The following is a 12,752-nucleotide window of genomic DNA, read 5'->3' as shown; positions in this document are numbered from 1 at the left end:
TTTTTGATTTTTCGAGACAGGGTTTCTCTGTAGCTTTTGGTTCCTGTCCTGGAACTAGCTCTTGTAGACCAGGCTGGCTTCGAACTCACAGAGATCCGCCTGCCTCTGCCTCCCGAGTGCTGGGATTAAAGGCATGCGCCACCACCGCCCGGCTATGCCCTTCGTTTTTATTTGGTGATTCTCGAGCTGCAGTGTGCATTAAAACAACCTCAGGAGTGTATTAAAAACGCCATGTCTCAGGCTCTGTTATGTCATCGGAGTAGGTGGGTCCTAAGAGTCTAATTCAGCAGTTGAAGAGGCTGGGATCTGATACAGGTGTTTTATTAACACTTTGAGAAATGTGATGTTGGTGACAAATTTGGACTTAAGATGAACTTGTGAGTTGGACTCCACACTCATATTAGGTGCATATTTACTTTCTTAAATTTGTCTGAGACTGGTGAGTCCCGATAGGGCCTTCAGTGATACTGTTCCATTGCCCAAGAGGCCGTTTTAAAGAGTCCTTGTTTTGGGCCAGCAAGATAACTCAGCTGGTAAATGTACCTGCTGCCAAGCCTGATTTCCTGAGTTGACCAGGAGAGAACCTACTCTTGAAAGTTGACCTTGGCTACCACACACACACAACACAACACACCACACACACCACAACACACCAAATATATATTTATTTTTGGTTTTTCCAAATGGGTTTCTCTTTGTAGCCCTGGCTGTCCTGGAACTCTCTCTGTTGACCAGGCTGGGCTCGAACTCACAGAAATCCACCTGCTTCTGCCTCTCAAGTTCTGGGATCAAAGGCATGCACCACCAATGCTGAATATGTGTATTTTTTTTAAGATTTTTTTTTCCTTCTTTGTCTTTTTGTTTTGTTTTCCAAGACAGCCCTGGCTGTGCTGGAACTCACTCTGTGGACCAGGCTGGCCTCTGCCTCCGAATGTTGGGATTAAAGGTGTGTACCACCACTGTCAGGGGAAAGTTCTTCTGTAACTCAGAATAAAAAGCACTAGGGTGGTACCTACCTTTTCTGATGAGCTTTGGCCACACCTGGAGACTTGTGACTAGAAGAGGATATGCCCTCCAGTCTTTGCAGCTACTTCCTCCATCTGAAGACCCTCCTGCAGCTTTAATTGAAAAGCCCTCTATTGCTGCTCTTATTTCAAATGACTGCTTCAGAGTTACTCCTTTACAAAAAAATCAGAATGGATTTACCTTAGATGGAGACTTTAAATTTTCAAGCATCTTGGTTGACTTGTTTTCTTTCAAGGCAAACCTAAGACACAGAAACACCTCTGTATTATTTTTGCTTAATTGGCTTTTCTGGTTGACTGCATTGTGATCTAACTTTTGCATATTTGAACTTTTTCACCCTTTGGAATGCACCCATCTCAATAAAATGCCAGAAGCTCACAGCTGACAGGATGGGGAACAATTTGATTTTGTTTTATACCATGCTTCCTAGTCATTGGGGGTGCGGCTGCACCAGGGTTCTAATCTCTGTGTCTACTTGAAGGATGCTGTTGTCCAGATAGTCTGGTAAAGGTGTTAGAAAGTAGAACCACTCTTTAAAGGACAGTTAGCTCCTTGTGCTAGTTGGAGCTTTTTGGTAAGGTCAAAGTCACTGGGGGCTGTCTCAGCTTTCTTTTGTGAGTGTTGATTTCTGATTAATAGGTGCTCAGAACATGGAGGAAAGGGACCCTCAATTCTTAACCTAACAAGCCCTTTGCAGTTTAATGCAGTGTATTTTAGCAACTGAAGATCAGGGACTAACTATACTTTGAAGTTGTTGGACTAAAAAGATGGCAACAATAATAAAAACAATTTTTAATATTTCTTTGTATGCTATTTGTCATAATATATAACACCATTTTTTTTTTTAATTCACTTTCAACTACAGAGAACTGGGAAGAACTCCAAAAGAACACTTCTTATTTTTGTTAGGTATAAATTCACTCAAGTCCGTGTATAGAACATAAAAGAGTTCCAGTATTTACAAGTTAAGTATGGATGGAAGGCCCGGGTGAGGCCCACCTGGGTGGTATGGGCCTGTAGTTCCAACCCTGAACGCCACTAGAAGGGTCACTGTCAGGAGGGTTTCTATTAAATTCAGGACCAGCCTTGGCTCCTAAGCAAGTTCCAGACCAGCCAGGTTTACTTAGCAAAACCCTGTCTCAGGCTGCTCCCCCATCAAAAGAAGAGCAGAAAGGAAACAAATATAGATGGAATTAGAGCTAGCAGCTCCAGCGCTCAGGAGGCTGAGATGGGAGGACTGTGAGCTCCTGTCCGCCTGGGCTGTGGTGTGCTGGTGATCGTTGTGGTACACTTGAAATGTTCTGGTTTTGAGAGTAGCTTCGCTTGCACAGAGAGAACTGTCAGAGAAGGTTCACTGATTCGACTCTCCCTTTGTAGTTCCAGCCATCTCACGTTGCTGTGCGGGAGAGACCCCTCATCTGTTGAGGGTTTTGTTTGTCATTTGTTTTCTTCTCTTCTGCTAGAGCATTCAGAAGCAATGAGATAAAGACTTTGAACCCTTTCAGGTGAGGCAGGGTAGAGTATTACAAAACAGAAGAAGGGAAAACATTTGTCTTATTTTATGATCCAGTGGAGGTCCTAGCTATTGCCGTTTTTCTTAAAGCTCTCCATTTTAAGAAGTGGGAATGACTCATGTATGTCTGGTTGGAATGCTGTCATCTGTGTTGCCTCCCTTCGCTCTTAACTGATCATAGCTGTGTTGTGTCACAGCTTCCTCATCTGGAGATGGGGGTTGTAGTGGACCTTACCTCTGGATTGTTGGGAGTTAGCACTGCACATATTCAGGGCAGCCTGCTGAGGTGCTGGTAAGCAGCAGCTGCCGTTTGTTTTTGATACAGTCTCACTGTTGTCTGGGCTAGTCTTACGCACCTCTGTTCAAGTGATCCCTCTGTCTCTATCTCAAGTGCTAGGATTACAGGTATGCACCTGGCCCCGCGTAGCCGTTATTAGATAGACACGCGAGTGCCTGGGACGTGCGGTCAGCATGCTACATATGGGGGCTAGGGTCAAGTAAAGAAATTTGGCTTACCTTGGATGAGTGGATACCAGTCCTTCTCTCTCCCTCTTAGAGTCTCAAGATGTAGCTCAGGCTGGCCTCAAACCTGTAACCCTGCCTCACCTCCCAAGTGCGGAGACTGTAGGCGTACGGCACTACTTTGGCTTACACTTTTCTCTTAAGAAAAAGTAATGATAATTGCCATCATTACAGAAAACTTCTGTGTGTGTGTTGGGGGGTGGAAGAAAAGAAGTTGGAGGCCTGAACGTGGTCCTCTGCAGAGGTATAATCTCAGCTAGAATTTATACACATAAACTGAGAGGAAAGCAGGAAGGTAGAGTGGCTAGATTATAGGCCTTTTAAATGAATTTTGCTTCTTAGGTTTTTATAGCTGTTTGCTTTTGTTATTTAATAGATGTGTTTCTCAGCATTCTTTGGCCTCTTTTTGTCACTTTTAGTATAGATGGGTTGCCAGAATTTTACAACTAAGCACCAACACTTACTGAAAACAGGCTCTGTCCTGCAAGTCTGCATCACAGAGTGTAGTCAGCTGTGACCCCAGCACTTGGAAGACTGAGGCAGGAGGATCTGGGATTCAAAATCAGTCTGAGCTATATTATACAGAGTTCCAGGCTAACCTCGGCTTCATAGTGAGACTCTATCTCAAAAGTCAAAGCAGCAAACAAAAAATGATCACTTTATCTCATTGTATGATGCAAGAGTGATAATGCCCACCGTACAAAGTTGTGACACTTAGAGACAGTGGACACTGCGGCTCAGGTGTAGATACTAATAGATGTGACTTTGCCCATGGGAGGATATGGTGAACAATGGATTAGCAAGTGGGCACATGGGCTTGGAGGGGAGGGGAGAGAAGGCAAGAAGACAGAAACATGAGGGTGGGACAAAGTACTGTACTGGAGCCAGGTCTCCACCCGGGTCTCCAGGCTTCAGGTCCAGTTCTTCTGTGGCTCCTTGTGCTTCCCTGACCTGGGTTAGGAATTCAAATGCACTCTTCGCAGAGTCTGTTACAAACGAGTCCTAATTTAGAACCATGATTTACTGTAGTAGGAAACCTTATCCCATTCAGTGAAGAAAATGTGACCCACCTTCAGGTCCTGGTTCCTACGCCCTGAGGCTCAGGGCTTTAGGGACCTTTGCTGATCAGAGACTGCTAGGAATTGGCCTCTCTGAGCATAATAGCTTTTGCACCCTTTCCTCTTCAGCCTGTCTTCCACCTCTCTTACACTCCTAGCTTGTATGATCTGCTCCTTCAGCCTCATGAGTAGCTGGGACTGTCGACTTGTGCAACTGTGCCTAGTTGAGCTGAAGTAGATCCATGCCCCATCCACAATAATTATTTTCATGCCCCAGAGAATGTTTTTTCACGCAGTACTAACTAGACCAAAGTGCCATCAAGGTATGAGAAGTGCGTTCCTAATGTTCACGCACTTAGCAGCTCTCTGTGTAAGCCAGACTACCCGGGGACCTGCGTGAGATGAGCCATTCCAGACTGCAGTTAGGAAAGGAAGCTTAGTATTTCATAGGGTCCCATTAAAGGATCTACAGATTGGCTGCCTCCTTAACCATCACCTGTCTTTGAAGGGACAGAGTATGATGGGATTAAGGACATAGAAGACTGAAGACCTAAACGGGGCATGGTGGTGCACACCTTTAATCCCAGCAAACAGGAGACAGAGGCAGATGGATCTCTGTGAGTTCATAGCCAGCCTGGTCTACATAGAATGCTTCAAAACAGCAGTAACTATGCAGAGACCCTGCCTCAAAAACAGAAACAAACTAACAAACAACTGAAGACCTGAATTCAAGCCCCAGAATCCATATGGTAAAAGGAAAGAACCAGTAAGTTGTCCTCTGACCTCTACAGATGTGTGCATGATACATATATATTCTTACACACACACACACACACACACACACACACACACACACACACACACACTGTGTTGATAAAGAGTTGAGGCATGGTGGTTGGCTCAGTGATAGAAAGAGCTTACTTAACTGGGATCCCATCTCCATCATTGCTAAAAAGAGAACAACAAACTTTAAAAAGGAGTTGAGGTACTCTGTACTCTTTGTGAGTAATGATGGTGGTCATGTTTGTGTGGTTCACTGCAGAATACATTCCATCCCGTTACCATTAGTGATCCTCCCACCTCTGCCTTTCTTGAAGGAAGAGGGTGATGCTCCTGTGGAAAAGTGGGTTGTCTTCCCCCACACAAGAGTCACAAGATCCGAGGTGAATTTACCTGCATGTAGGAAAACAGCCTCTAGGCCAGTGAGTTTTGTTCTCTACATGGTACAGAGAATCAGTAATGTAATGGGGTGTGGAAGGTGAACTTTTCTTTCTTACCTCCTAGAACTTTGCCTGTGGTCCCTTGCTGAGATGCCAGGCTCAGTTCAGTCCTTTCCTGGGCTCGAGGATTCAGTTTTTTGGTGGTTTTAGGATCTTGGAACTTGAGACCTGACAGAGAACATGTGTAGTAGTGGCTGAGATGTGTGTACTCTTGCTTTGAGCTGTATAAATCAGGGTTTCTGGAAAATCCCCTTATGTATAATTTTCCTCTCAAGTCCAGACCAAAATCCTGAAGGAAAGCCAGCCACAGCATGAGGACTCACTGACAACCTTCTGTCCCCATTTGAAGTGCCAATCTTAAGCAGTGTGTTTTTTTGCCCTCTCTTGGGTAATGTGAATGGTTTGGATGTATTCTCCAGCTCTGTGCCATGTGGTTGTGGGAGTCTTTGGACCAGGCTCACTTTGGAATTCTGCTTCTGTTCCCTGGGGCACTGTTCTCTGGGCAGGAAGCTGGAAGTAGGATTTCAGAACTGTTTAGCTTTTCACATGTCTAGCTAATTGATGCATCAGAATTGTTCTGGAGAATAATGTCTTGGTTATGTAGTCATAAAAGCCTTTGAGTTTTAAAATACATTTCTTTTTTTTTAAAGTGCCTTTTATCTCTTTACTTGGATGGATGTAAAGTATCTAAAATTAGATTAATCAGATTAAGAACTTTAATGTATTATTTATGTCAGATTGGTTTCTCTTTGATGGCTTTTACCCTTTCCTCTCTGGATAGTGGGGAGAGAATTTCACAAGTTTCTTCCCATCTCTCTCCTCTTCTCTATTTTCTCATATCTCTTTCCCCAATCCCTTGGTCTTTCTCTTTCCCCATTTGCCCGCCCCCCACAGACTTTGCAGAGCCCAGAAGGAGCCAGGTTACAAGACTAGTTTCTATGAAAACTCCTTCTCTAATTGAGGTTAGAGAGAGCATAGCTGAACTCTTACAGAACTTACTTTTTAGGAATATTCTGTAAAAGAGACTTTAGCTTTGCAATTGTGAAGACAGGTGAGTACAGGAAGGATGTGGAGAAAACAGTGGAAGAGAAGTTGTTCTTGGGTGGCTTACAAGGCCCCTCTGGAGAAGGTGACTTCATTTTCTCTTGGAAGAACAACTGACCTGTTTTCTTGTGCTTGTTCCATGGAGAGACAGAGAATTCCTACCAGCCTAACCTGGAAAAGTGGTCTTATTAGTATAGACTAAAACAAATTAAGGGTAGGAAGGTGGATGCCTGAACTCTTTAGACGTGGCGAAGCTCCCTCTACTCCCAAGTGAACGGGGTGGGGTGGGGGTGGGGGGACTTGCAGGCACTGTAAGGTCAAGCTTCTCTTCTGGCTTCTTTATTAAAGAACTTACTGGTTGGTCTGTTGGAGACCTGCTGCTTCAGCTTGTGGATCTGGTTTCTAAATTTCATTCTGAACTACTTAGATTAGTGCCCTGAAAGCACCTTCTTCTCCCAAGAGGGACCAGCAAACCAGAGGAAGATCCAAGAGATAGAGATTTGTGCAGGGCAGCAGTAAGGACAAGGAAGGAACTATTATTAAGTTGTTTAAAAATATACCAAATCCTGTTGGTGCTGTGTTTGACCTGTAGGGTCTCTATTTTCCCTTTTGGTCTCTATTTCCTGGGATCTAGAGCTGTGTCTTAACTAGCTGTCCTTTTGGGTCATTAAAAAAATATTTGAAATAATTTCAAAAATGCATGAACACTTTCAGCAGCATGAAAAGAGCTCGTATATTTGTTCATACAGTTTGCCAGTTGTTAGAATTTCCCAGTTGACCCTTGTCCCCCATATTATGTCTCATCTTTTCGGAGCCTTTAAGAGCAAGATGCAGACAGGTTGTCTCGTCTCTAACCATTCCAGTGTGCAGTTCCCCAGACAAGGACACCGTCCCACACACCCATGCTGCTCTTCAAGTCAGGAAGTCAGTGTGGATTCACTGTGTCGGTCTTTGGCCACATTCGGGCTTGCTGACTGTCCCAATACATCTCTGGCATTTCCCTTGAACACATGTTGTGTTTAGTTGTCACACCTCTTCAGACTCCCTTAGAGCAGCTTCCTTGCCCTTTCCTTGACATTTATATCTGTGACAAGTTAAAAGGACAGGCCTTACCTTGTGTAGAATGACTTAATCTGATCTGCATGTCGTTTGTGATGACTAGACTCAGTCACGAGCCCTCGCGAATCTCAGAAGGATGACACAGCACACAGCACCTCACAGAGCACAGGCCGCTGTGCCTCGACTCTGGAGACGGTGAGCTCCATCACTAACAAGGTGGGGATCCTCTAGATAGCTCCACTTTAGCCTCACCATTTCTCCCTTGACTCCAGTTTAATCTTGTGTGCTAATGTGTTCTCAGGGTCTACTGATAGCTTGTTCCTCAGAACCCTTTCTTTCTCTAGAATATAAGGGGTTGAATGGCCCTTTCATAAGGGTCTTGGAAGACCATTGGGAAACACAGATATTTGCATTACATTTCATAACAGTAGCAAAATTACAGTTATGAGGGAGCAACAAAATAATTTTATGATTGGGGTCACCACAACATGAGGAACTGTGTTAAAGGGTCGCAGCTTTAGGAAGACTGAGGACCACTGTTGTAGAGTAGCATCTAGAATAGCATCCACCAGCAGTCTTCACTGCTCAGTGGTAGTGTTCATATCCATCACTCTTTTTGCCTTTCTTGTTGCTGTTCTAAAGAGAGCTTGCTTTATTTATATCAGTATGGACTTGGGCTTGGGGATTTTTTTAAAATATTTATTTATTTATTTATTTATTAAGCCTGCAGGCCAGAAGAGGGCACCAGATCTCATTACAGATGGTTGTGAGCCACCATGTGGTTGCTGGGAATTGAACTCAGGACCTTCGGAAGAGCAGGCAATGCTCTTAACCACTGAGCCATCTCGCCAGCCCCCTTGGGGATATTTTTGAATGGGACATAACTTTTATTATTTTTTTTATTTTATGATTAAATTATCCTATTTGGTTAGTGAGACCCTTTCAGGCTGGTTACAGTATCCTTTGGTATGTCCTCATCTTTGAATCATTCCTAATGGTTAATGTGCTTTCTTACAAATGGCAGAACTTAAAGCCTCAGTGATGCATAGGCCTGGATTCCTTCGAGGAATCACTTCCATTTCTGCAGCCCATAATGACAGCCTCAGCTGCTGTGTTTCTGTTCCCTGTGACCACGATGGCATCAGAAGCACTTTCACTCAGGAAGGGACTTGGTGGCAGGCTGCTGAGTGTCTTTGTTTTTCACATGGCTCCGGGGTACCAACTGCTAGGGAGGTCTCCTTTTGTCCTCTAGTGCAGGACAACCTCTGTGATTTTGAAAATATAGAGGTCTTCTCAGGGCTAACACACAGAATAACTTCAGCCATACTTCAGCAGCTAGACTTGAGCCTGTAATAAGAACATTGGTTACCTCAATACATTTCAGCTTTTCTTCTCCAAATACCATCCCTTCCATCACAGTTCCCTGTCCTATTTGGTCCCAAAAGATTCTAAAACCTAGGCTGCTCAAAATGTGTTTTCTTAAGTCATGTGTCTCCTGTATCATTCAGAATCGTTTGTTTTTTTTTAAAAAGATTCATTTATTTGTGCATTTTATGATAATGAGTGCTGAATCTGATCCCATTATGGATGGTTGTGAGCCACCATGTGGTTGCTGGGAATTGAACTCAGTACCTCTGGAAGAGCAGTCAAGTGTTTTTAACCACTGCGCCATCTCTCCAGCCCCCAGAATATTTTATGTTTAGCAGATGCTCAGAGAGTTATTTGGAAATAATAAATGTTTCTTATCTAGGAATTTTTTTTTCTGTAAACTTTTGGGAATCTTGTTCCAAGTTTAGTACTTCAGAACTTGTAGTGGAACTGACTGTAGTGGAAAGACTGTAGCGTTCCTTTTTCAGCATAGACTGATCCTTTCCTCTACTCTTGGCACATGTAGCTAGCGGAAAGTCAAATTCCACTGCTTACTTTAGAAATGTATGTTTGTGTCACAGTTCCTTTTAGTTAACTATAGAATCTATTTTATTTGCTTCTCAACAAGATTTATGTTAGCTTGCCACAAAACCACATAGTATACAGAGAAGTTAAGTTAAAAGTGATATAAACAGGCAAACAAATACAAGAAAAAAACAACCTGAAGGGTGGTTGTGGTAGCATACACTTGCAATCCCAACAGTAAGAAGGTAGAGCAGGGGGATTTTAAATTTGAGGCCAGCCTAAGCTACAGAATGAGACCCTGCCTCAAACAAACAAACAAAAAGCCAAGGGAAGGAATTAAGATCTGAATGAACACTGAAGTCCTTGTCAGTCAGTCTTGAGGTGTGGTACCATTCTTTTTCCATTCAAGGTCAAAACCCAATCTCCTGTAGCAAAACCAAGTTAATGAGCAAAGCACAGTGATGGATTAAAGTTTTGTGTGCCCGGAGCTTCATAATCGATGGCCCCAAATCCAGGGGAAATGATTGTAGTGCTTAGGTTTGGTGAAGAGGGACCGCTGTGTAGAATGGCACTAGCCAGGGTATGACCTACACTATTGTAGACAGTGGGGAGGCCCAGCACGGCCTGTCTGTTCGTTTCTTGGGCTTCCTCTATAGCCTTTTTTCCTCTCAGTATGCAGCAAGACACTGCTGAAATCCAGAGAAAAGAAATGACGTTAAGTATGGTGGCTGGTCAGTAATCTCAGCACTCACTCAAGGCCAGCCTGGGTTACACTGAGAGCCTGTCTCAAAAGGAAAAGAGAAAAGGTATGAATTTTCTAACTTTTATAACTGGCTTGGCATGGAAGATTTTTCCAATTTCCATGTCCACCTTCAGGAAGAAAATATTGAATTCTATGAATTACTTTGAAGAAGGGTAAAAAACTGGCAGGCAGAAGAATCAGGAGAGAGACTTTATTTCAGAGACCTTCTGGACTTTTACTGGAAGTATTCAGCCTGCTGAAGTGCCATGTTTTTGGTAGTCTATTTTAGGGATCCCAATGTTACCATAGTATTAAAAGGTAAAGACCAAAGTTGCACATATTCTAGATAGTACCATGAGCTGATGTTCTCTAATCCTTGGCTCACCATGAGTATATATTACCAACTGGGGTGGAAAACAAGCAAGAATGGAAGTGTATGGATACAAGCCAATTAGCCATTTCTGCAAATGTAATCCAGTCTGTCAGTGTATCCTAACAGGGCACTAGTGACATAATATGTTACTTCAAATCCAAAAAGTGCTATACCCTGGCTGATGGGAAGAACATTCAGAACTTTGTAGAAAGGCACCTACAGCTTCTTAGAGAAGGGATTCCAGAAATATGTGGAATAAATGGTGGCTTTGAGTGTGCACCAGTCAAAAGTAATTCTGTTTGTTTGCTTATTTATTTTAAAGATTTACTCTTTTTGGCTAGACGTAGTGGTTCAGGTCTTTAATCAGAACACACTTGGAGGCAGAGACAGGTGAATCTTTGTGAGTTCAAGGATTGCTTGGTCTACATAGTGAGAGTTCTAGGGCAGCCAGAGCCACATAGTGAGTCCTTGTCTCAGAACCCCCGTCCCTGCTAAGGGATTTACTTTTACTCATGTGTGCCAGGAGTGTCAAGGCACTGCAGAGGCCTGGAGCAAGCACTGGATCCCCTGGAGCTAGAATTGCAGGAGATTGTGAGTTGTCTGACTTGAGGGTTAGGAATTGAACTTAGGAGGAGGAGTAAGTGCTCTCAACCTCTGAGCCATCCTCTCACCAGGGTTTGACTTTAACAGCTTCTCATTACAGCCCAGGTTGTCTCAGACCCTGACCTTACTGCCTCTGCTTTCCTGGTGCTTGCCATGTCTGGCAGGTCTTTCTGTTTTCTCCCTAGGCTTTATTCCTCATGGGCTAGAGGAACAGTCATAGCAATTGTACAGTTTGTTTTAAATTGAAGTCCTGTAATTACCAAATTTTGTATATTTAGGCCTGGCTTGGGAAATGGCATGGTGGGGATTCCTGAGACCAGGGTGCAGCTCTGCACTGAAACCACCTGGGCCACGTTTGATTTTTTTTTTTTAAAGCCTATTTTCTAATTTATAAAGGAGGACAGAAGTTATCTGGGAGAATCAAGTACATTGAGATGAGGCAAACAGAGGTCAGTACACAGGAAGGGACCAAAAATACTATCTAGACCAAGTAAATACAGGGGCATACTCCTTTGTTTGCCCTTCTTCCTTCTAACTTGAAACCTTTGTTAGAAGGAAGTTCAATCAGGATAACTCTGTGTTTAAGAACAACCACCATGAAGAAAGACGGAGAGATAAAGCCTTGGTTTGCGTTCAGGATAATTTGATTTGAATTTTCCTGCAGTTAGAGTTGGCAGGGTTAATGTGCACTAGCTGAGAAGCCCCACTGTTACCTTCTGGCGGCCCATATGCAGATGCTGCTGTATTAATTATCAAAGAAAACCCGATTAACTCAGAAGTCCTTTAAGTGTCTGTGAGGCAGCTGCTGCAGCTCAGAAGCAGGTTTCCTTCCTCCCCCAGTGTCAGACACAGCTTTTAATCTTTTCTTCAGAGCTAAGACTGCATTGTAGTCCTTAGAGCCCGTGAGAGTCTAGTCACCTTTGATCTGTACTTAATAGTAGTTCAAGAGGAGCTTGCACAATTAAATACATGTATAATTTAAAAATAAAAACAGCCTGCCATATTGACACACACACCTTTAGGAACCAAAGGCAGGTGGATCTCTGAGTTTGAGGTCAGCCTTATCTACTTAGTACCCAGGCTAGCCAGGTCTACATAGACCCTATCTCAGAATAGCATTGCCAACAATCCGATCAGTTAAAATGAGAATTTAGAACCGGAGAGAGAGTGTTGAAGATGGTCTAACTCTGTCAGTTCATGGATGAGCAGTGTAAGGATGAGAAAACACCTCAGGCTGTTCCATTGCCAGCTGAGTTCCTTGTCACACAAAGGCGCCCAGAGAAGTAAGATCATCTCTTCTGCTTTTGGCTTCACTTCATCTGTGCACTTATTCAAATTGTGTGGACATGTTGGCGATCACTGAAAAAGCCTAAGCCTCATGGGAAAAGCAGAAGACGAGGGTAGTGATATGCTGGAAAACAAGGGAGCAGCTCTCTTGATAAAGGCCTTCCCAGCTCAGCTGGTTGCACACGAAATCCTGGCAAAGTGCCAGGAAATGAGAAGGAGAATGGGGCTCAACCTCAGCCCCCTTGCCACAGCACCAGTTTTGTCTGTTTTGACTAGAGAGGCTTGTTTCTGCAGACTGTTTTTGTAGGAGAGATGGAGCATGGGAAGGTGATGATTTGGGTCAGATGAATAATGGGGTGTGTCTCTGTGGTTTTGGCTGATGCAGCATGCTTTATTGGCTTTCCTGTTGCTG

General features: G+C 43.6%; 1 protein-coding gene across 2 annotated transcripts in view; it reads left to right on the top strand.

The window, feature by feature from the left end:
- The window catches only part of Dstyk (dual serine/threonine and tyrosine protein kinase), a 49,403-nt gene that overhangs the window by 1,185 nt on the left and 35,466 nt on the right, over window positions 1-12,752 (top strand). The window lies entirely within an intron of this gene.

Source organism: Alexandromys fortis, unplaced genomic scaffold (assembly GCF_014885135.2).
Source record: "Alexandromys fortis isolate MF-2015 unplaced genomic scaffold, M_Fortis_MF-2015_v1.1 scaffold_58, whole genome shotgun sequence".
Classification (NCBI taxonomy): domain Eukaryota; kingdom Metazoa; phylum Chordata; class Mammalia; order Rodentia; family Cricetidae; genus Alexandromys; species Alexandromys fortis.
This window is presented reverse-complemented; position numbering and strand designations above follow the sequence as displayed.